The sequence below is a fragment of the Cryptomeria japonica genome, unplaced genomic scaffold, assembly GCF_030272615.1.
Source record: "Cryptomeria japonica unplaced genomic scaffold, Sugi_1.0 HiC_scaffold_430, whole genome shotgun sequence".
In the NCBI taxonomy this organism is placed as follows: Eukaryota; Viridiplantae; Streptophyta; class Pinopsida; order Cupressales; family Cupressaceae; genus Cryptomeria; species Cryptomeria japonica.
Genome location: NW_026729250.1, coordinates 7691 through 30000, shown reverse-complemented (window position 1 = coordinate 30000; position 22310 = coordinate 7691). Strand labels below are relative to the sequence as shown.

At 60.8% G+C, this 22310-nt stretch overlaps 2 non-coding genes across 2 annotated transcripts; both read right to left on the bottom strand.

Moving 5' to 3' along the window:
- Positions 1–6246: 6246 nt before the first annotated feature.
- LOC131871598 (5S ribosomal RNA) lies at positions 6247–6365 on the bottom strand. The gene has a single exon (XR_009369811.1). It is a non-coding gene; the product is annotated as a 5S ribosomal RNA (ribosomal RNA).
- Positions 6366–14182: 7817 nt separating this feature from the next.
- LOC131871615 (5S ribosomal RNA) lies at positions 14183–14301 on the bottom strand. Its single transcript, XR_009369828.1, has one exon. It is a non-coding gene; the product is annotated as a 5S ribosomal RNA (ribosomal RNA).
- Between the last annotated feature and the right edge of the window lie 8009 nt (positions 14302–22310).

Below are 22310 nucleotides of genomic sequence, written 5' to 3'. Positions count from 1 at the left end.
ATCTTTCAGAACGGAAATTTTAAAATCTCGTTTTTTTTTGCCTTTTCTGGAAATTAGTGAAGGCAGCGCATCAAAGGTGCGCAACGCTGGTGCGAACCTGGGAGCGCTCCGATGTGTGCTCCAAGGTGCGGCGTGCACGAAGTCGGACCCCGGTTTGCCCCGGGTGCGCACCTCGCGTGCACCTTGGTGCGCACACCTTGGCTGGGTTGCGCGCCCTGGTGGGCACCATGGTGCGCACCAAGGAGCGCTCCGAAGTGTGCTCCAAGGTGCGGCGTGCACGAAGTCGGAGCCCGGTTTGCCCCGGGTGCGCACCTCGCGTGCACCTTCGCCGCGGTGGGCACCATGGCGTGCACGAAGTCGGAGCCCGGTTTGCCCCGGGTGCGCACCTCGCGTGCACCTTCGCCGGGGTGGGCACCTTGGTGTGCAGACCTTGGCTGGGTTGCGCGCCCTGGTGGGCACCATGGTGCGCACCAAGGAGCGCTCCGAAGTGTGCTCCAAGGTGCGGCCTGCACGAAGTCGGAGCCCGGTTTGCCCCGGGTGTGCACCTCGGGTGGGCACCTTGGTGCGCATGCCTTGCCTGGGCTGCGCACCAGGGCGGGCTCAAGATGGCACCCGCGTTCCTTTTTTTTCACTATCTTTCAAAACGGAAATTTTAAAATCTCATTTTTTTTTGCCTTTTTCTGGAAATTAGTGAAGGCAGCGCATCAAAGGTGCGCACCTCGCTGCCCACCACGGTGCGCAACGCCGGTGGGCACCCGGGAGTGCTTCGAAGTGTGCTCCAAGGTGCTGCGTGCACGTTGTCGGAGCCCGGTTTGCCCCGGGTGCGCACCTCGCGTGCACCTTCGTCGGGGTGGGCACCTTGGCTGGGTTTGCCCCGGCTGCGCTCCGAAGCGGGGTTATTGGAGCGCCGCCTCTTTTTTTGTCGGAGCGTTTGGTGGGGTTTCTCGCATTGGCTCTTCCGAGGCCCGGTTGCCACCCTGGCGCGCACGAAGTCGGAAGTAGGGTTAATTGCCCGGGTGCGCACCTTTGCCAGGGTGGGCACCTTACCTGGGCTGCGCACCAGGGCGGGCTCAAGATGGCACGCGCGTTCCGTTTTTTTCACTATCTTTCAAAACGGAAATTTTAAAATCTCCTTTTTTTTTTGCCTTTTCTGGAAATTAGTGAAGGCAGCGCATCAAAGGTGCGCACCTCGCTGCCCACCTTGGTGTGCTCTGAGGTGCGCACCCGGGAGCGCTACGAAGTGTGCTCCAAGGTGCGGCGTGCACGTTGTCGGAGCCCGGTTTGCCCCGGGTGCGCACCTCGCCTGCACCTTGGCCGGGGTGGGCACCTTGGCTGGGTTTGCCCAGGGTGCGCTCCGAAGCGGGGTTACTGGAGCGCCCCCTCTTTTTTTGTCAGAGCGTTTGGTGGGGTTTCTCGCATTGGCTCTTCCCAGGCCCGGTTGTTGGGTGCGCTCCCACCCTGGCGCGCGCGAAGTTGGAAGTTGGGTTAATTGCCCGGGCGCGCACCTTCGCCAGGGTGGGCACCTTGGTGCGCACACCTTGGCTGGGCTGCGCACCAGGGCGGGCTCAAGATGGCACCAGCATTCCCTTTTTCTCACTATCTTTCAAAACGGAAATTTTAAAATCTCGTTTTTTTTTTGCCTTTTATGGAAATTAGTGAAGGCATCGCATCAAAGGTGCGCACCTCGCTGCCCACCTTGGTGTGCTCCGAGGTGCCCACCACGGTGCGCAACGCCGGTGCGAACCCGGGAGCGCCCCGATGTGTGCTCCAAGGTGCGGCGTGCACGAAGTCGGACCCCGGTTTGCCCCGGGTGCGCACCTCGCGTGCACCTTGGTGCGCACACCTTGGCTGGGTTGCGCGGCCTGGTGGGCACCATGGTGCGCACCAAGGAGCGCTCCGAAGTGTGCTCCAAGGTGCGGCGTGCACGAAGTCGGAGCCCGGTTTGCCCCGGGTGCGCACCTTCGCCGCGGTGGGCACCATGGCGTGCACGAAGTCGGAGCCCGGTTTGCCCCGGGTGCGCACCTCGCGTGCACCTTCGCCGGGGTGGGCACCTCGGCTGGGTTGCGCGCCCTGGTGCGCACCAAGGAGCGCTCTGAAGTGTGCTCCAAGGTGCGGCGTGCACGAAGTCGGAGCCCGGTTTGCCCCGGGTGTGCACCTCGGGTGCGCACCTCGCGTGCACCTTCGCTGCGGTGGGCACCTTGGCTGGGTTGCGCGCCTTGGTGGGCACCATGCAGTGCACGAAGTCGGAGCCCGGATTGCCCCGGGCGCGCACCTCCGCCAGGGTGGGCACCTTGGTGCGCACAACTTGCCTGGGCTGCGCACCAGGAAGGGCTCAAGATGGCACCCGCGTTCCGTTTTTTTCACTATCTTTCAGAACGGAAATTTTAAAATCTCGTTTTTTTTTGCCTTTTCTTGAAATTAGTGAAGGCAGCGCATCAAAGGTGCGCAACGCTGGTGCGAACCTGGGAGCGCTCCGATGTGTGCTCCAAGGTGCGGCGTGCACGAAGTCGGACCCCGGTTTGCCCCGGGTGCGCACCTCGCGTGCACCCTTGGTGCGCACACCTTGGCTGGGTTGCGCGCCCTGGTGGGCACCATGGTGCGCACCAAGGAGCGCTCCGAAGTGTGCTCCAAGGTGCGGCGTGCACGAAGTCGGAGCCCGGTTTGCCCCGGGTGCGCACCTCGCGTGCACCTTCGCCGCGGTGGGCACCATGGCGTGCACGAAGTCGGAGCCCGGTTTGCCCCGGGTGCGCACCTCGCGTGCACCTTCGCCGGGGTGGGCACCTTGGTGTGCAGACCTTGGCTGGGTTGCGCGCCCTGGTGGGCACCATGGTGCGCACCAAGGAGCGCTCCGAAGTGTGCTCCAAGGTGCGGCCTGCACGAAGTCGGAGCCCGGTTTGCCCCGGGTGTGCACCTCGGGTGGGCACCTTGGTGCGCATGCCTTGCCTGGGCTGCGCACCAGGGCGGGCTCAAGATGGCACCCGCGTTCCTTTTTTTTCACTATCTTTCAAAACGGAAATTTTAAAATCTCATTTTTTTTTGCCTTTTTCTGGAAATTAGTGAAGGCAGCGCATCAAAGGTGCGCACCTCGCTGCCCACCACGGTGCGCAACGCCGGTGGGCACCCGGGAGTGCTTCGAAGTGTGCTCCAAGGTGCTGCGTGCACGTTGTCGGAGCCCGGTTTGCCCCGGGTGCGCACCTCGCGTGCACCTTCGTCGGGGTGGGCACCTTGGCTGGGTTTGCCCCGGCTGCGCTCCGAAGCGGGGTTATTGGAGCGCCGCCTCTTTTTTTGTCGGAGCGTTTGGTGGGGTTTCTCGCATTGGCTCTTCCGAGGCCCGGTTGCCACCCTGGCGCGCACGAAGTCGGAAGTAGGGTTAATTGCCCGGGTGCGCACCTTTGCCAGGGTGGGCACCTTACCTGGGCTGCGCACCAGGGCGGGCTCAAGATGGCACGCGCGTTCCGTTTTTTTCACTATCTTTCAAAACGGAAATTTTAAAATCTCCTTTTTTTTTTGCCTTTTCTGGAAATTAGTGAAGGCAGCGCATCAAAGGTGCGCACCTCGCTGCCCACCTTGGTGTGCTCTGAGGTGCGCACCCGGGAGCGCTACGAAGTGTGCTCCAAGGTGCGGCGTGCACGTTGTCGGAGCCCGGTTTGCCCCGGGTGCGCACCTCGCCTGCACCTTGGCCGGGGTGGGCACCTTGGCTGGGTTTGCCCAGGGTGCGCTCCGAAGCGGGGTTACTGGAGCGCCCCCTCTTTTTTTGTCAGAGCGTTTGGTGGGGTTTCTCGCATTGGCTCTTCCCAGGCCCGGTTGTTGGGTGCGCTCCCACCCTGGCGCGCGCGAAGTTGGAAGTTGGATTAATTGCCCGGGCGCGCACCTTCGCCAGGGTGGGCACCTTGGTGCGCACACCTTGGCTGGGCTGCGCACCAGGGCGGGCTCAAGATGGCACCAGCATTCCCTTTTTCTCACTATCTTTCAAAACGGAAATTTTAAAATCTCGTTTTTTTTTTGCCTTTTATGGAAATTAGTGAAGGCATCGCATCAAAGGTGCGCACCTCGCTGCCCACCTTGGTGTGCTCCGAGGTGCCCACCACGGTGCGCAACGCCGGTGCGAACCCGGGAGCGCCCCGATGTGTGCTCCAAGGTGCGGCGTGCACGAAGTCGGACCCCGGTTTGCCCCGGGTGCGCACCTCGCGTGCACCTTGGTGCGCACACCTTGGCTGGGTTGCGCGGCCTGGTGGGCACCATGGTGCGCACCAAGGAGCGCTCCGAAGTGTGCTCCAAGGTGCGGCGTGCACGAAGTCGGAGCCCGGTTTGCCCCGGGTACGCACCTCGCGTGCACCTTCGCCGGGGTGGGCACCTCGGCTGGGTTGCGCGCCCTGGTGCGCACCAAGGAGCGCTCCGAAGTGTGCTCCAAGGTGCGGCGTGCACGAAGTCGGAGCCCGGTTTGCCCCGGGTGCGCACCTTCGCCGCGGTGCGCACCATGGCGTGCACGAAGTCGGAGCCCGGTTTGCCCCGGGTGCGCACCTCGCGTGCACCTTCGGCGGGGTTGCGCGCCCTGGTGGGCACCATGGTGCGCACCAAGGAGCGCTCCGAAGTGTGCTCCAAGGTGCGGCGTGCACGAAGTCGGAGCCCGGTTTGCCCCGGGTGCGCACCTCGCGTGCACCTTCGGCGGGGTTGCGCGCCCTGGTGGGCACCATGGTGCGCACCAAGGAGCGCTCCGAAGTGTGCTCCAAGGTGCGGCGTGCACGAAGTCGGAGCCCGGTTTGCCCCGGGTGCGCACCTCGCGTGCACCTTCGCCGCGGTGGGCACCATGGCGTGCACGAAGTCGGAGCCCGGTTTGCCCCGGGTGCGCACCTCGCGTGCACCTTCGCCGGGGTGGGCACCTCGGCTGGGTTGCGCGCCCTGGTGCGCACCAAGGAGCGCTCCGAAGTGTGCTCCAAGGTGCGGCGTGCACGAAGTCGGAGCCCGGTTTGCCCCGGGTGCGCACCTCGCGTGCACCTTCGCCAGGGTGGGCACCTCGGTGCGCACACCTTCTCAATGTTTTCTTGCCTTTTCTGGAAATTGGTGAAGGCAGCGCATCAAAGGTGCGCACCTCGGTGTGCTCCGAGGTGCGAACCCGAGAGCGCTCCGAGGTGCCCACGAAGTCGAAAGTCGGGTTAATTGCATTGTTTTCCCCGGGTGCGCTCCGAGGTGCGCAACATCGGCGCGCACCAAGGAGGGCTCCGAAGTGTGCTCCAAGGTGCGCACGATGGCGTGCACCTCTGGTGCGCACGATTCGGAGCTCGGTTTGACCGGGGTGCGCACACCTTGGCTGGGTTGCGCACCTTTTGTGCGCTCCAAGGTGCGCACGAAGTCGGAGCTCGGTTTGCCCCGGGTGCGCACCTTCGCCAGGGTGCGCACCTTGATGCGCACGCCTTGGCTGGGCTGCGCACCTTGGTGGGCGCCATGGTGCGCACCTTTCGTGCGCTCCAAGGTGCGCACGAAGTCGGAGCTCGGTTTGCCCCGGGTGCGCACCTTGGTGGGCGCCATGGTGCACTCCGAGGTGCCCAAGATTGGTGCGCACCAAGGAGCGCTCCGAAGTGCGCTCCAAGGTGCGCGCGAAGTCGAAAGTTGGGTTAATTGTCCGGTTTGCCTCGGGTGCGCACCTTGCGTGCACCTTCGCCAGGGTGGGCGCCTTGGTGCGCACACCTTGGCTGGGCTGCGCACACCTTGGCACCCGCGTTTCCTTCATTTTAAATTTTTTTTTTTTACAATCTCTCAAGTGGGAAATTCTATAATCTCAACTTTTTTTGCCTTTTCAGGAAACTTTTGAATGGAGCGCATCATTGGTGCGCTCCGAAGTGTGCTCCAAAGCTCTCTCCAGCTGCGTGCACCTGCCCCGGCCGCGCACCCGGCCCCGCCCAGCTTCGCTCACCTGTCCCGGGCGTCTGGTGCGGAACCTTAGAGTAAGAAACATCACCGTGCACCTTGGCCAACGTGCGCGACTCGACCGAGCGCGCACTGGCCGAGGTGCACACCGATTTCACCTGGGTGCGCGCGCAGCACCTCGGGCGCACCGGGGTGCGCGCACAACGCCCGGGTTGCACCGTGGCCTGTGTGCTCGGGGCGCCTCGGGTGCGCGCTCGGTGTCGCCCCCGCGCGCGCGGTAGTGCGGGCAGCGCACCCCGGCCCGGCCCGGCCCCGACGAGAACGCAAACGGGCAAAAGGTTTATTCAAATAGCATTGCGATGCCCGGCGAAAAACTAAAAAAGGGTGCAACACCGGGACTTCCCGGGAGGTCACCCATCCCAGTACTACTCCGGCCCAAGCGCGCTTAACTGCGGAGTTCTGATGGGATCCGGTGCACTAACGCTGGTATGATCGCACCCGTTATGAGCTTGTCGCAGTGTGTACTTAGCAAACCGCGACCCACGTGCGAATCCACCCCGGCCACCCACCCCCGTCGAGGTGCACACCCTCCCTCGCGAAGTGCGCCCCGTTCGCCAAGTGTGAGCCCTGCCCGGGTGCGCGCACCTTGCTAGGGCGTCGGGTGTGCACCCGGCCCGGCCTACGTGCGTGCACCTGGAGGGGGCGTCGTGTGCGTGCAGTGTCCCGTCTGCAACGCGGTGCCCACACACCACCTCGGGCGCAACGACCTGCGCTCACATGTGGGCCGAGTGCACCTTGGTGCATGTTCGGGGCGCCTCGGGTGCACGCTCGATCTTGCCCCGGTGCACCAAGGCGCTCGGTTTGCCCCGGGTGCGCACTTGGTGCAAGGTGGGCACCCAAAATAGGGATCAAGCACCAAAACACAAGTTTCGGGATGCAAAATGGGACCCAAGGACCACAAATGCGTTCCAAGACCCATGATGGGTCCACGAGAACAAAAATGTGTTCCGAGACTTAATAAACAAATATTGGGTTTTAGGAGAAGAAACATGCTCTGATGCCCAAAACGAGAATCGACCCCGAAAAGGCCACAGGCCAAAAGTGGGATGCGAGACAAAAAAAAATGGGACCCGAGGACCAAAATTGGGTTCCCAGGTCGAAGACAGGGCAACCGGACAAGAAACGACCTCTAAGGCTCGAAATGAGTCCCGACGACTAAAACTTGACAAGAAGCACCCATCAGGCACCCAACTCGACACCCATGGGATGCCGACCCACCCGGGCTTCCACCTAGCACACCTTGGCACCCACCCACCCTCGCACCCAACCTCGCACCCAACTTAGCACCTTTGAACCCACATTGGCACTCACCCTGACCCTGGCACCTTGGAACCCACATTGGCACTCACCTTGACCCTGGCACCCACCTTTGCACTCACCTTGGGACCCACCCTGGCTCCCACCTCGGCACCCACCCAGACACCCACCTTGGTTCCTTGGCACCCACCTTGGATCCTTGGCACCCACCCCGACACCCACCTTGGCACGCAACTTGGCTACTTGCCACCCACCTTGGCTCCTTGACGCCCACCCCGACAACCACCCCGTGACCTACCCTGGCTAGGGTTGGTGCACACCCACCCTGGTGCCCACCTTGGCACCCACCCTATGACCCACCTTGGCACGCACCTTAGTACCCACCCCGTTACCCACCCTAGGACCCACCCCGTGACCCACCTTGGCCAGGGTGGGTGCCTTGGTGCGCACAACTTGCCTGGGCTGCACACCAGGGCGGGCTCAAGATGGCACCCGCGTTCCGTTTTTTTCACTATCTTTCAAAACGGAAATTTTAAAATCTCATTTTTTTCTTTTTTTTGCCTTTTCTGGAAATTAGTGAAGGCAGCGCATCAAAGGTGCGCAATGCTGGTGCGAACCCGGGAGCGCTCCGATGTGTGCTCCAAGGTGCGGCGTGCACGAAGTCCGAGCCCGGTTTGCCCCGGGTGCGCACCTCGCGTGCACCTTCGCCGGGGTGAGCACCTTGGCTGGGTTGCGCGCCCTGGTGCGTACCAAGGAGCGCTCTGAAGTGTGCTCCAAGGTGCGGCGTGCACGAAGTCGGAGCCCGGTTTGCCCCGGGTGTGCACCTCGGGTGCGCACCTCGCGTGCACCTTCGCTGCGGTGGGCACCTTGGCTGGGTTGCGCGCCTTGGTGGGCACCATGCAGTGCACGAAGTCGGAGCCCGGTTTGCCCCGGGCGCGCACCTCCGCCAGGGTGGGCACCTTGGTGCGCACAACTTGCCTGGGCTGCGCATCAGGAAGGGCTCAAGATGGCACCCGCGTTCCGTTTTTTTCACTATCTTTCAGAACGGAAATTTTAAAATATCGTTTTTTTTTGCCTTTTCTGGAAATTAGTGAAGGCAGCGCATCAAAGGTGCGCAACGCTGGTGCGAACCTGGGAGCGCTCCGATGTGTGCTCCAAGGTGCGGCGTGCACGAAGTCGGAGCCCGGTTTGCCTCGGGTGCGCCCTGGTGGGCACCATGGTGCGCACCAAGGAGCGCTCCGAAGTGTGCTCCAAGGTGCGGCCTGCACGAAGTCGGAGCCCGGTTTGCCCCGGGTGTGCACCTCGGGTGGGCACCTTGGTGCGCATGCCTTGCCTGGGCTGCGCACCAGGGCGGGCTCAAGATGGCACCCGCGTTCCTTTTTTTTCACTATCTTTCAAAACGGAAATTTTAAAATCTCATTTTTTTTTGCCTTTTTCTGGAAATTAGTGAAGGCAGCGCATCAAAGGTGCGCACCTCGCTGCCCACCACGGTGCGCAACGCCGGTGGGCACCCGGGAGTGCTTCGAAGTGTGCTCCAAGGTGCTGCGTGCACGTTGTCGGAGCCCGGTTTGCCCCGGGTGCGCACCTCGCGTGCACCTTCGTCGGGGTGGGCACCTTGGCTTGGTTTGCCCCGGCTGCGCTCCGAAGCGGGGTTATTGGAGCGCCGCCTCTTTTTTTGTCGGAGCGTTTGGTGGGGTTTCTCGCATTGGCTCTTCCGAGGCCCGGTTGCCACCCTGGCGCGCACGAAGTCGGAAGTAGGGTTAATTGCCCGGGTGCGCACCTTTGCCAGGGTGGCACCTTACCTGGGCTGCGCACCAGGGCGGGCTCAAGATGGCACGCGCGTTCCGTTTTTTTCACTATCTTTCAAAACGGAAATTTTAAAATCTCCTTTTTTTTTTGCCTTTTCTGGAAATTAGTGAAGGCAGCGCATCAAAGGTGCGCACCTCGCTGCCCACCTTGGTGTGCTCTGAGGTGCGCACCCGGGAGCGCTACGAAGTGTGCTCCAAGGTGCGGCGTGCACGTTGTCGGAGCCCGGTTTGCCCCGGGTGCGCACCTCGCCTGCACCTTGGCCGGGGTGGGCACCTTGGCTGGGTTTGCCCAGGGTGCGCTCCGAAGCGGGGTTACTGGAGCGCCCCCTCTTTTTTTGTCAGAGAGTTTGGTGGGGTTTCTCGCATTGGCTCTTCCCAGGCCCGGTTGTTGGGTGCGCTCCCACCCTGGCGCGCGCGAAGTTGGAAGTTGGGTTAATTGCCCGGGCGCGCACCTTCGCCAGGGTGGGCACCTTGGTGCGCAAACCTTGGCTGGGCTGCGCACCAGGGCGGGCTCAAGATGGCACCAGCATTCCCTTTTTCTCACTATCTTTCAAAACGGAAATTTTAAAATCTCGTTTTTTTTTTGCCTTTTATGGAAATTAGTGAAGGCATCGCATCAAAGGTGCGCACCTCGCTGCCCACCTTGGTGTGCTCCGAGGTGCCCACCACGGTGCGCAACGCCGGTGCGAACCCGGGAGCGCCCCGATGTGTGCTCCAAGGTGCGGCGTGCACGAAGTCGGACCCCGGTTTGCCCCGGGTGCGCACCTCGCGTGCACCTTGGTGCGCACACCTTGGCTGGGTTGCGCGGCCTGGTGGGCACCATGGTGCGCACCAAGGAGCGCTCCGAAGTGTGCTCCAAGGTGCGGCGTGCACGAAGTCGGAGCCCGGTTTGCCCCGGGTGCGCACCTTCGCCGCGGTGGGCACCATGGCGTGCACGAAGTCGGAGCCCGGTTTGCCCCGGGTGCGCACCTCGCGTGCACCTTCGCCGGGGTGGGCACCTCGGCTGGGTTGCGCGCCCTGGTGCGCACCAAGGAGCGCTCTGAAGTGTGCTCCAAGGTGCGGCGTGCACGAAGTCGGAGCCCGGTTTGCCCCGGGTGTGCACCTCGGGTGCGCACCTCGCGTGCACCTTCGCTGCGGTGGGCACCTTGGCTGGGTTGCGCGCCTTGGTGGGCACCATGCAGTGCACGAAGTCGGAGCCCGGATTGCCCCGGGCGCGCACCTCCGCCAGGGTGGGCACCTTGGTGCGCACAACTTGCCTGGGCTGCGCACCAGGAAGGGCTCAAGATGGCACCCGCGTTCCGTTTTTTTCACTATCTTTCAGAACGGAAATTTTAAAATCTCATTTTTTTTTGCCTTTTCTTGAAATTAGTGAAGGCAGCGCATCAAAGGTGCGCAACGCTGGTGCGAACCTGGGAGCACTCCGATGTGTGCTCCAAGGTGCGGCGTGCACGAAGTCGGACCCCGGTTTGCCCCGGGTGCGCACCTCGCGTGCACCTTGGTGCGCACACCTTGGCTGGGTTGCGCGCCCTGGTGGGCACCATGGTGCGCACCAAGGAGCGCTCCGAAGTGTGCTCCAAGGTGCGGCGTGCACGAAGTCGGAGCCCGGTTTGCCCCGGGTGCGCACCTCGCGTGCACCTTCGCCGCGGTGGGCACCATGGCGTGCACGAAGTCGGAGCCCGGTTTGCCCCGGGTGCGCACCTCGCGTGCACCTTCGCCGGGGTGGGCACCTTGGTGTGCAGACCTTGGCTGGGTTGCGCGCCCTGGTGGGCACCATGGTGCGCACCAAGGAGCGCTCCGAAGTGTGCTCCAAGGTGCGGCCTGCACGAAGTCGGAGCCCGGTTTGCCCCGGGTGTGCACCTCGGGTGGGCACCTTGGTGCGCATGCCTTGCCTGGGCTGCGCACCAGGGCGGGCTCAAGATGGCACCCGCGTTCCTTTTTTTTCACTATCTTTCAAAACGGAAATTTTAAAATCTCATTTTTTTTTGCCTTTTTCTGGAAATTAGTGAAGGCAGCGCATCAAAGGTGCGCACCTCGCTGCCCACCACGGTGCGCAACGCCGGTGGGCACCCGGGAGTGCTTCGAAGTGTGCTCCAAGGTGCTGCGTGCACGTTGTCGGAGCCCGGTTTGCCCCGGGTGCGCACCTCGCGTGCACCTTCGTCGGGGTGGGCACCTTGGCTGGGTTTGCCCCGGCTGCGCTCCGAAGCGGGGTTATTGGAGCGCCGCCTCTTTTTTTGTCGGAGCGTTTGGTGGGGTTTCTCGCATTGGCTCTTCCGAGGCCCGGTTGCCACCCTGGCGCGCACGAAGTCGGAAGTAGGGTTAATTGCCCGGGTGCGCACCTTTGCCAGGGTGGGCACCTTACCTGGGCTGCGCACCAGGGCGGGCTCAAGATGGCACGCGCGTTCCGTTTTTTTCACTATCTTTCAAAACGGAAATTTTAAAATCTCCTTTTTTTTTTGCCTTTTCTGGAAATTAGTGAAGGCAGCGCATCAAAGGTGCGCACCTCGCTGCCCACCTTGGTGTGCTCTGAGGTGCGCACCCGGGAGCGCTACGAAGTGTGCTCCAAGGTGCGGCGTGCACGTTGTCGGAGCCCGGTTTGCCCCGGGTGCGCACCTCGCCTGCACCTTGGCCGGGGTGGGCACCTTGGCTGGGTTTGCCCAGGGTGCGCTCCGAAGCGGGGTTACTGGAGCGCCCCCTCTTTTTTTGTCAGAGCGTTTGGTGGGGTTTCTCGCATTGGCTCTTCCCAGGCCCGGTTGTTGGGTGCGCTCCCACCCTGGCGCGCGCGAAGTTGGAAGTTGGATTAATTGCCCGGGCGCGCACCTTCGCCAGGGTGGGCACCTTGGTGCGCACACCTTGGCTGGGCTGCGCACCAGGGCGGGCTCAAGATGGCACCAGCATTCCCTTTTTCTCACTATCTTTCAAAACGGAAATTTTAAAATCTCGTTTTTTTTTTGCCTTTTATGGAAATTAGTGAAGGCATCGCATCAAAGGTGCGCACCTCGCTGCCCACCTTGGTGTGCTCCGAGGTGCCCACCACGGTGCGCAACGCCGGTGCGAACCCGGGAGCGCCCCGATGTGTGCTCCAAGGTGCGGCGTGCACGAAGTCGGACCCCGGTTTGCCCCGGGTGCGCACCTCGCGTGCACCTTGGTGCGCACACCTTGGCTGGGTTGCGCGGCCTGGTGGGCACCATGGTGCGCACCAAGGAGCGCTCCGAAGTGTGCTCCAAGGTGCGGCGTGCACGAAGTCGGAGCCCGGTTTGCCCCGGGTACGCACCTCGCGTGCACCTTCGCCGGGGTGGGCACCTCGGCTGGGTTGCGCGCCCTGGTGCGCACCAAGGAGCGCTCCGAAGTGTGCTCCAAGGTGCGGCGTGCACGAAGTCGGAGCCCGGTTTGCCCCGGGTGCGCACCTTCGCCGCGGTGCGCACCATGGCGTGCACGAAGTCGGAGCCCGGTTTGCCCCGGGTGCGCACCTCGCGTGCACCTTCGGCGGGGTTGCGCGCCCTGGTGGGCACCATGGTGCGCACCAAGGAGCGCTCCGAAGTGTGCTCCAAGGTGCGGCGTGCACGAAGTCGGAGCCCGGTTTGCCCCGGGTGCGCACCTCGCGTGCACCTTCGGCGGGGTTGCGCGCCCTGGTGGGCACCATGGTGCGCACCAAGGAGCGCTCCGAAGTGTGCTCCAAGGTGCGGCGTGCACGAAGTCGGAGCCCGGTTTGCCCCGGGTGCGCACCTCGCGTGCACCTTCGCCGCGGTGGGCACCATGGCGTGCACGAAGTCGGAGCCCGGTTTGCCCCGGGTGCGCACCTCGCGTGCACCTTCGCCGGGGTGGGCACCTCGGCTGGGTTGCGCGCCCTGGTGCGCACCAAGGAGCGCTCCGAAGTGTGCTCCAAGGTGCGGCGTGCACGAAGTCGGAGCCCGGTTTGCCCCGGGTGCGCACCTCGCGTGCACCTTCGCCAGGGTGGGCACCTCGGTGCGCACACCTTCTCAATGTTTTCTTGCCTTTTCTGGAAATTGGTGAAGGCAGCGCATCAAAGGTGCGCACCTCGGTGTGCTCCGAGGTGCGAACCCGAGAGCGCTCCGAGGTGCCCACGAAGTCGAAAGTCGGGTTAATTGCATTGTTTTCCCCGGGTGCGCTCCGAGGTGCGCAACATCGGCGCGCACCAAGGAGGGCTCCGAAGTGTGCTCCAAGGTGCGCACGATGGCGTGCACCTCTGGTGCGCACGATTCGGAGCTCGGTTTGACCGGGGTGCGCACACCTTGGCTGGGTTGCGCACCTTTTGTGCGCTCCAAGGTGCGCACGAAGTCGGAGCTCGGTTTGCCCCGGGTGCGCACCTTCGCCAGGGTGCGCACCTTGATGCGCACGCCTTGGCTGGGCTGCGCACCTTGGTGGGCGCCATGGTGCGCACCTTTCGTGCGCTCCAAGGTGCGCACGAAGTCGGAGCTCGGTTTGCCCCGGGTGCGCACCTTGGTGGGCGCCATGGTGCACTCCGAGGTGCCCAAGATTGGTGCGCACCAAGGAGCGCTCCGAAGTGCGCTCCAAGGTGCGCGCGAAGTCGAAAGTTGGGTTAATTGTCCGGTTTGCCTCGGGTGCGCACCTTGCGTGCACCTTCGCCAGGGTGGGCGCCTTGGTGCGCACACCTTGGCTGGGCTGCGCACACCTTGGCACCCGCGTTTCCTTCATTTTAAATTTTTTTTTTTTACAATCTCTCAAGTGGGAAATTCTATAATCTCAACTTTTTTTGCCTTTTCAGGAAACTTTTGAATGGAGCGCATCATTGGTGCGCTCCGAAGTGTGCTCCAAAGCTCTCTCCAGCTGCGTGCACCTGCCCCGGCCGCGCACCCGGCCCCGCCCAGCTTCGCTCACCTGTCCCGGGCGTCTGGTGCGGAACCTTAGAGTAAGAAACATCACCGTGCACCTTGGCCAACGTGCGCGACTCGACCGAGCGCGCACTGGCCGAGGTGCACACCGATTTCACCTGGGTGCGCGCGCAGCACCTCGGGCGCACCGGGGTGCGCGCACAACGCCCGGGTTGCACCGTGGCCTGTGTGCTCGGGGTGCCTCGGGTGCGCGCTCGGTGTCGCCCCCGCGCGCGCGGTAGTGCGGGCAGCGCACCCCGGCCCGGCCCGGCCCCGACGAGAACGCAAACGGGCAAAAGGTTTATTCAAATAGCATTGCGACGCCCGGCGAAAAACTAAAAAAGGGTGCAACACCGGGACTTCCCGGGAGGTCACCCATCCCAGTACTACTCCGGCCCAAGCGCGCTTAACTGCGGAGTTCTGATGGGATCCGGTGCACTAATGCTGGTATGATCGCACCCGTTATGAGCTTGTCGCAGTGTGTACTTAGCAAACCGCGACCCACGTGCGAATCCACCCCGGCCACCCACCCCCGTCGAGGTGCACACCCTCCCTCGCGAAGTGCGCCCCGTTCGCCAAGTGTGAGCCCTGCCCGGGTGCGCGCACCTTGCTAGGGCGTCGGGTGTGCACCCGGCCCGGCCTACGTGCGTGCACCTGGAGGGGGCGTCGTGTGCGTGCAGTGTCCCGTCTGCAACGCGGTGCCCACACACCACCTCGGGCGCAACGACCTGCGCTCACATGTGGGCCGAGTGCACCTTGGTGCATGTTCGGGGCGCCTCGGGTGCACGCTCGATCTTGCCCCGGTGCACCAAGGCGCTCGGTTTGCCCCGGGTGCGCACTTGGTGCAAGGTGGGCACCCAAAATAGGGATCAAGCACCAAAACACAAGTTTCGGGATGCAAAATGGGACCCAAGGACCACAAATGCGTTCCAAGACCCATGATGGGTCCACGAGAACAAAAATGTGTTCCGAGACTTAATAAACAAATATTGGGTTTTAGGAGAAGAAACATGCTCTGATGCCCAAAACGAGAATCGACCCCGAAAAGGCCACAGGCCAAAAGTGGGATGCGAGACAAAAAAAAATGGGACCCGAGGACCAAAATTGGGTTCCCAGGTCGAAGACAGGGCAACCGGACAAGAAACGACCTCTAAGGCTCGAAATGAGTCCCGACGACTAAAACTTGACAAGAAGCACCCATCAGGCACCCAACTCGACACCCATGGGATGCCGACCCACCCGGGCTTCCACCTAGCACACCTTGGCACCCACCCACCCTCGCACCCAACCTCGCACCCAACTTAGCACCTTTGAACCCACATTGGCACTCACCCTGACCCTGGCACCTTGGAACCCACATTGGCACTCACCTTGACCCTGGCACCCACCTTTGCACTCACCTTGGGACCCACCCTGGCTCCCACCTCGGCACCCACCCAGACACCCACCTTGGTTCCTTGGCACCCACCTTGGATCCTTGGCACCCACCCCGACACCCACCTTGGCACGCAACTTGGCTACTTGCCACCCACCTTGGCTCCTTGACGCCCACCCCGACAACCACCCCGTGACCTACCCTGGCTAGGGTTGGTGCACACCCACCCTGGTGCCCACCTTGGCACCCACCCTATGACCCACCTTGGCACGCACCTTAGTACCCACCCCGTTACCCACCCTAGGACCCACCCCGTGACCCACCTTGGCCAGGGTGGGTGCACCCACCCTGGTGCCCACCTTGGCACCCACCCATCCTAGCACCCAGCCTGTGACCGGGCTTGGAACCCAACCTTGCACCCGCACCCGTCTTGGCCAGTGTGGGTGCGCACCCATCCTGGCACCCACGTTGTGACACACCCTTTAACCCACGCACCCTAGCACCCACGTTGGCACCCACCTTGGAACCCAACCTAGCAACTTGGCACCCACCCCGTGACCCACCTTGGCATCCACCATAGCAGTCGCCGACTTGGCACCCACCTCGGCACCCACCTTGACACTTGTGGACCCACCTTGCCACTCACCCTAGCATCGACCCATCCTAGCACCCACCCTGGCACCTTTGCACCCTAGCACTCACCCATCCTAGCACCTAACCTGTGACCCACCTTGACACTCACCCTCGCACCCACCTTGGAACCCAACCTAGCACCCACCCACCCTGACACCAACCCTAGCACCTACCCACCCTTGCACCCACCCTGTGACCCATCTTGGCACCCACCCATCCTACCACTCAACCTATCACCCACCTTCTCACCCACCTTGGCATCCACCTTAGCACCCACCCACACTGGCACCTTGGCACCCACCTCGGGCAAGGTGGGTGCACACCCACCCTGGCACCCAATTTAGAACCCACCGAGCATGTTACCCACCTTGGCACCCACATTGCAGCCCACCCTAGTACCCACCCTATGACCCACATTGGCATCCACACCCTAGCACCCAGGCACCTCGACACCCGCCTTGACACCCACCCTAGCACTGAACCTGTGACCCACCTTGGAACTCACCCTAGAACCCACCCACCCTGTGAACCACCTTGGCATCCACCTTAGCACCCACCCACCTTGGCACCCACTCTAGCACTCACCCATCCTAACACCCAACTTGTTACCCACCTTGGCACCCGCCCTCGCGTCCACCTTGAAACCCACCCTAGCACCCACCCACGCAGGAGCCCACCTTGGCACCCAACCTAACACCCACGCATCCTGGCACCCAACTTGTGACCCACCTTGGAACCCACCCTAGTACCCACCTTTGAACCCACTATATCACCAACCCACCTTGGCACCCACCCTATGACCCTCTTTGGAATCCACCCTAGCACGCACCCACCCTGGCACCCACCATGGAGCGCACCCTAGCACCCACCCACCTCGGCACGCACCTCAACACCCACCTTGGTGTGCGCACTGCGCCAACCTCTCAAAGACCCTATGTGGTGCGCTCCAAAGTGTACACCTTTGGTGCGCTCCAAGGTGCGCACCTTTGGTGCACACCGAGGTGCACACCAAAGTGTGCACCGAGGTGAGCACCAAAGTGCACTCCAGGGTGCACACCAAGGCGTGCACCTTTGGTGCGGTCAATGCAAACGAATTCGGAAGTTGGGGTCGATGTCCTAATCGCTGCTGCAGACTACACGTATGAGAATCGGACAAATAGCTTTATATAGGGGAGGTGTTGCGTTTGATGGGTCGACTCCCCTGGTTGTGTGCACTGCACCAACTTCAAAGACCCTGTCTTGTTTAAGAAGTCAAAAGTTGGGGTGGATGTCCTAATCATTGCTGCAGTCTACGCATGTATGAGAATCAGACAAATAGCTTATATAGGGGAGGTGTTGCATTCGGTGGGTTGACTCCCCTGGTTGTGCGCACTGCGCCAACCTCAAAGACCCCGCATAGCAGAAGAAGTCGGAAGTCGGATTTTGGTGAGCACCAAGGCGTGCACCTTTGGTGCGGTCAACGCAGACGAATTCAGAAGTTGGGGTGGATGTCCTAATCGTTGTTGCAGGCTACACATGTATGAGAATCAGACAAATAGCTTATATAGGGGAGGTGTTGGGTTTGATGGGTCAACTCCCTTGGTTGTGCGCATTACGCCAACCTCAAAGACCTTGTTTTCGTTAAGAAGTCAAAAGTTGGGGTCAATGTCCTAATGGCTCCTGCAGGCTACACATGTATGAGAATCGGACAAATAGCTTATATAGGGGAGGTGTTGGGTTTGATGGGTCGACTCCCCTGGTTGTGCGCATTACGTCAACCTCAAAGACCTTGTTTTCGTTAAGAAGTCAAAAGTTGGGGTCGATGTCCTAATTGCTCCTGTAGACTACACATGTATGAGAATCAGACAAATAGCTTATATAGGGGAGGTGTTGGGTTTGATGGGTTGACTCCCCTAGTTGTTCGCATTACACCAACCTCAAAGACCTTGTTTTCGTTTAGAAGCCGAAAGTTGGGGTCGATGTCCTAATTGCTCCTGCAGGCTACGCATGTATGAGAATCAGACAAATAGCTTATATAGGGGAGGTGTTGGGTTTGATGGGTCGACTCCCCTGGTTGTGCGCATTGCGCCAACCTCAAAGACCCTGCATTGCGGATGAAGTCGAAAGTCAGAGTTTGGTGTGCTACAAGGTGTGGTCGAAGGTGCTCACCTAGGTGTGCACCTTTGGAGCACAGGAAAAGTGCCCTCCAAAAGTGCGCACCTTTGGAGTGCACAAAAGTGCCCTCCAAAAGTGCGCACCTTTGGAGCGCAGAAAAGTGCCCTCCAAAAAGTGCCCTCCAAAAGTGCGCACCTTTGGAGCGCAGAAAAGTGCCCTCCAAAAAGTGCCCTCCAAAAGTGCGCACCTTTGGAGCGCAGAAAAGTGCCCTCCAAAAAGTGCCCTCCAAAAGTGCGCACCTTTGGAGCGCAGAAAAGTGCCCTCCAAAAAGTGCCCTCCAAAAGTGCGCACCTTTGGAGCGCAGAAAAGTGCCCTCCAAAAAGTGCCCTCCAAAAGTGCGCACCTTTGGAGCGCAGAAAAGTGCCCTCCAAAAAGTGCCCTCCAAAAGTGCGCACCTTTGGAGCGCAGAAAAGTGCCCTCCAAAAAGTGCCCTCCAAAAGTGCGCACCTTTGGAGCGCAGAAAAGTGCCCTCCAAAAAGTGCCCTCCAAAAGTGCGCACCTTTGGAGCGCAGAAAAGTGCCCTCCAAAAAGTGCCCTCCAAAAGTGCGCACCTTTGGAGCGCAGAAAAGTGCCCTCCAAAAGTGCGCACCTTTGGAGCGCACAAAAGTGCCCTCCAAAAGTGCGCACTTTTGGTGCGCACCAAGGCGCTGGTTCGGTCGTTGCAGGCGAGTTCGGAAGTTGGGGTCGATGTCCTGAGCGGAGGTGCAAACTACACAGGTGTCGGAATCGGACAAATAGCTTATATAGGGGAGGTGTATGCTTCGATGGGTCGACTCCCCAGGTTGAGCGCACCGCGCCAACCTCAAAGACCCTACGGTATGGATGAAGTCGGAAGTTGGGTCCGATGACCGATTCGATTAGTAGGTATGCTCATGAGGTCGGAATTTGGGTCCGATGACCTGCCATGTGCAGGAAGGCGAATGTTGACACTGTGCGTTGCAAGGTGCACACCAAGGCGCTGGTGCGGTCTTTTTAGTCGAGTTCGGAAGTTGGGGTCGATGTCCTGATCGGAGGTGCAAGCTACACAGGTGTGGGAATCGGACAAATAGCTTATATAGGGGAGGTGTATGCTTCGTTGGGTCGACTCCCCGGGTTGAGCGCACCGCGCCAACCTCAAAGACCCTACGGTATGGATGAAGTCGGAAGTTGGGTCCGATGACCGATTCGATATGTAGGCATACTCGCGAGGTCGGAATTTGGGTCCGATGACCTGCCACGTGCAGGAAGGCGAATGTTGGCACTGTGCGTTGCAAGGTGCGCACCAAGGCGCTGGTTCGGTCGTTGGAGGCGAGTTCGGAAGTTGGGGTCGATGTCTTGATCGGAGGTGCAAACTACACAGGTGTGGGAATCGGACAAATAGCTTATATAGGGGAGGTGTATGCTTCGTTGGGTCGACTCCCCGGGTTGAGCGCACCGCGCCAACCTCAAAGACCCTACGGTATGGATGAAGTCGGAAGTTGGGTCCGATGACCGATTCGATATGTAGGCATACTCGCGAGGTCGGAATTTGGGTCCGATGACCTGCCATGTGCAGGAAGGCGAATGTTGGGACTGTGCGTCGCAAGGTGCGCACCAAGGCGCTGGTGCCGTCGTTGCAGTCGAGTTCGGAAGTTGGGGTCGATGTCCTGGTCAGAGGTGCAAACTACACAGGTGTGGGAATCGGACAAATAGCTTATATAGGGGAGGTGTATGCTTCGATGGGTCGACTCCCTGGGTTGAGCGCACCGCGCCAACCTCAAAGACCCTACAGTATGGATGAAGTCGGAAGTTGGGTCCGATGACCGATTCGATACGTAGGCATATTGGCGAGGTCTGAATTTGTGTCCGATGACCTGCCATGCGCAGGAAGGCGGAATTTGGGTCCGATGACCGAGTTGATGGCGTGCCATGCGCAGAAAGGCGGAATTTGGGTCCGATGACCGAGTTGATGTTGATGGCCCGCCATGCACAGGAAGGCGGAATTTGGGTCCGATGACCGATTTGAAGGCGTGCCATACGCAAAAAGGCGGAGTTTGGGTCCGATGACCGAGTTGATATTGATGGCCCGCCATGCGCAGGAAGGCGGAATTTGGGTCCGATGACCTGACATACGCATGGAGTCCGACTCGGGGGCCGATGTTCGATTCGATGACTTGCATTGTGGGTAAAGTCGGAAGTTGTGGTCTTTGACCCGATTCGATGACCAGACTTCGGCTGCTTGAGAATCGGACAAATAACTTATATAGGGGAGGTAGTGTTCTCGAGCATCCTCCCCCCGTGCCCGTTTATGTCGATTGATGCTGGTGCTCGACTGGTTGGAGCGCTCGGATGCAAAAATCTTGCACCAGGATTTATCGATTGTGATGGACACGGCAAGTCTCCTGATTGCTATGCAGGAGCTCATCGTGAATCTCTATGCGGCCTTGGTATGGACTCGACCTGCGGAATGGTTCGGCAATGGTAGTCGCTCCAACACGTCCTTGCAATGGCCACAGAGGTGATTCGACTAGAGCTCCAGTCTAGCTTTTGGGTTGCTTGGCGGACTGGTATAGCCGCGATCGAGTTCCGGCCATGAACGTTTTAGATAGCTCTTGGGCTTTCTGGGACGGAAGTCGGAAGTTTGGGCTGTTGTCCGATTTGATGACCATTCTTCGGATGTGTGAGAATCGGACAAATAACTTATATAGGGGACTGTGTTGTCTCACGCAGCCCCCTCCGTGCCCCTCTATCTCGACCGATGTTGGTGCTTGAAAGGGTTGGGATCGCTCGGATTTATAAACGTGCACCACCATTTGTCGAGTGTGAGGGACGCGGCAGGTCTCCTAAATGCTATGCGGGCGCTCTCTGAGAATCTCTATCCGGCCTCGACACAGACTAGTCTTGCTGAATGGTTTGGCACTGGTAGTCGATCCAACACGTCGTTGTTGTGGCCGCCTAGGCGATTCGATTCGAGCCCCCGTCTAGCTTTTGGGTTGCTTGGCGGATTTTGCCCTATCCGCAAGTGAGCTCGGTCCCTAAACGTTCGAGAAACCCGATTGCTATGCGCCGACTCTCTTTCTTGCGAGCCTCCATCTAGCTTTTGGGTCTCTACGGAACGGAAGTCGGAATCTGGGACCGTTGTTTGATTCGACGAGGCAGACTACGGTTGTGCGAGAATCGGACAAATAACTTATATAGGGGAGGTGTTGACTGGAGCATTCTCCCCCGTGCCCCTCTAACTCGACCAATGCTGGCGCTCGAACGGTGGTAGCGCTCGGATTTTCATTGAGCGCCAGCATTGGTCGATTTAGAGGGGCATGCGAGATTCCCGAATGCTATGCGAGGGCTCTAACGGAAATGTCTATTGGTTTCGGTATGGATGCAATTGCGAGTGGTTCGGCAAAGGTAGTCGTTCCGATGCGTCCATGTCGTGGCCAAATCGATAATTCGATTTGAGCCCTCGTATAGCATTTGGGTCTCTCGATGTGATTCCGCATTCCAGTCCCTTTGGGCACTGCTTGAGCCGCATCCCAGGGGGTTCCCTTCCCAATAATCTGCCTCGCAACCCGATTGCTATGCGGTGAGGCTCCTCGGCCGCCTCGGAACTATCTGTGTATCAGACGCATCGCGGGATAAGGGGTTGGCAACGGTAGTCGCCCCAAGCGCGTCCGATGCTTGGACCATTCCGAGGCGGCCCTGAAGCCTCTTCCGTCTAGCCGTTGGGTCCTTCTCGCCGCATCCCTCGCCTCGCACCCCGATTGCTATGCGGTGAGGCTCCTCGGCCGCCTCGGAACTATCTGTGTATCGGACGCGTCGCGGGATAAGGGGTTGTCACTGGTAGTCGCCCCAAGCGCGTCCGATGCTTGGACCATTCCGAGGCGGCCCTGAAGCCTCTTCCGTCTAGCCGTTGGGTCCTTCTCGCCGCATCCCTCGCCTCGCACCCCGATTGCTATGCGGTGAGGCTCCTCGGCCGCCTCGGAACTATCTGTGTATCGGACGCGTCGCGGGATAAGGGGTTGTCATTGGTAGTCGCCCCAAGCGCGTCCGATGCTTGGACCATTCCGAGGCGGCCCTGAAGCCTCTTCCGTCTAGCCGTTGGGTCCTTCTCGCCGCATCCCTCGCCTCGCACCCCGATTGCTATGCGGTGAGGCTCCTCGGCCGCCTCGGAACTATCTGTGTATCGGACGCGTCGCGGGATAAGGGGTTGTCACTGGTAGTCGCCCCAAGCGCGTCCGATGCTTGGACCATTCCGAGGCGGCCCTGAAGCCTCTTCCGTCTAGCCGTTGGGTCCTTCTCGCCGCATCCCTCGCCTCGCACCCCGATTGCTATGCGGTGAGGCTCCTCGGCCGC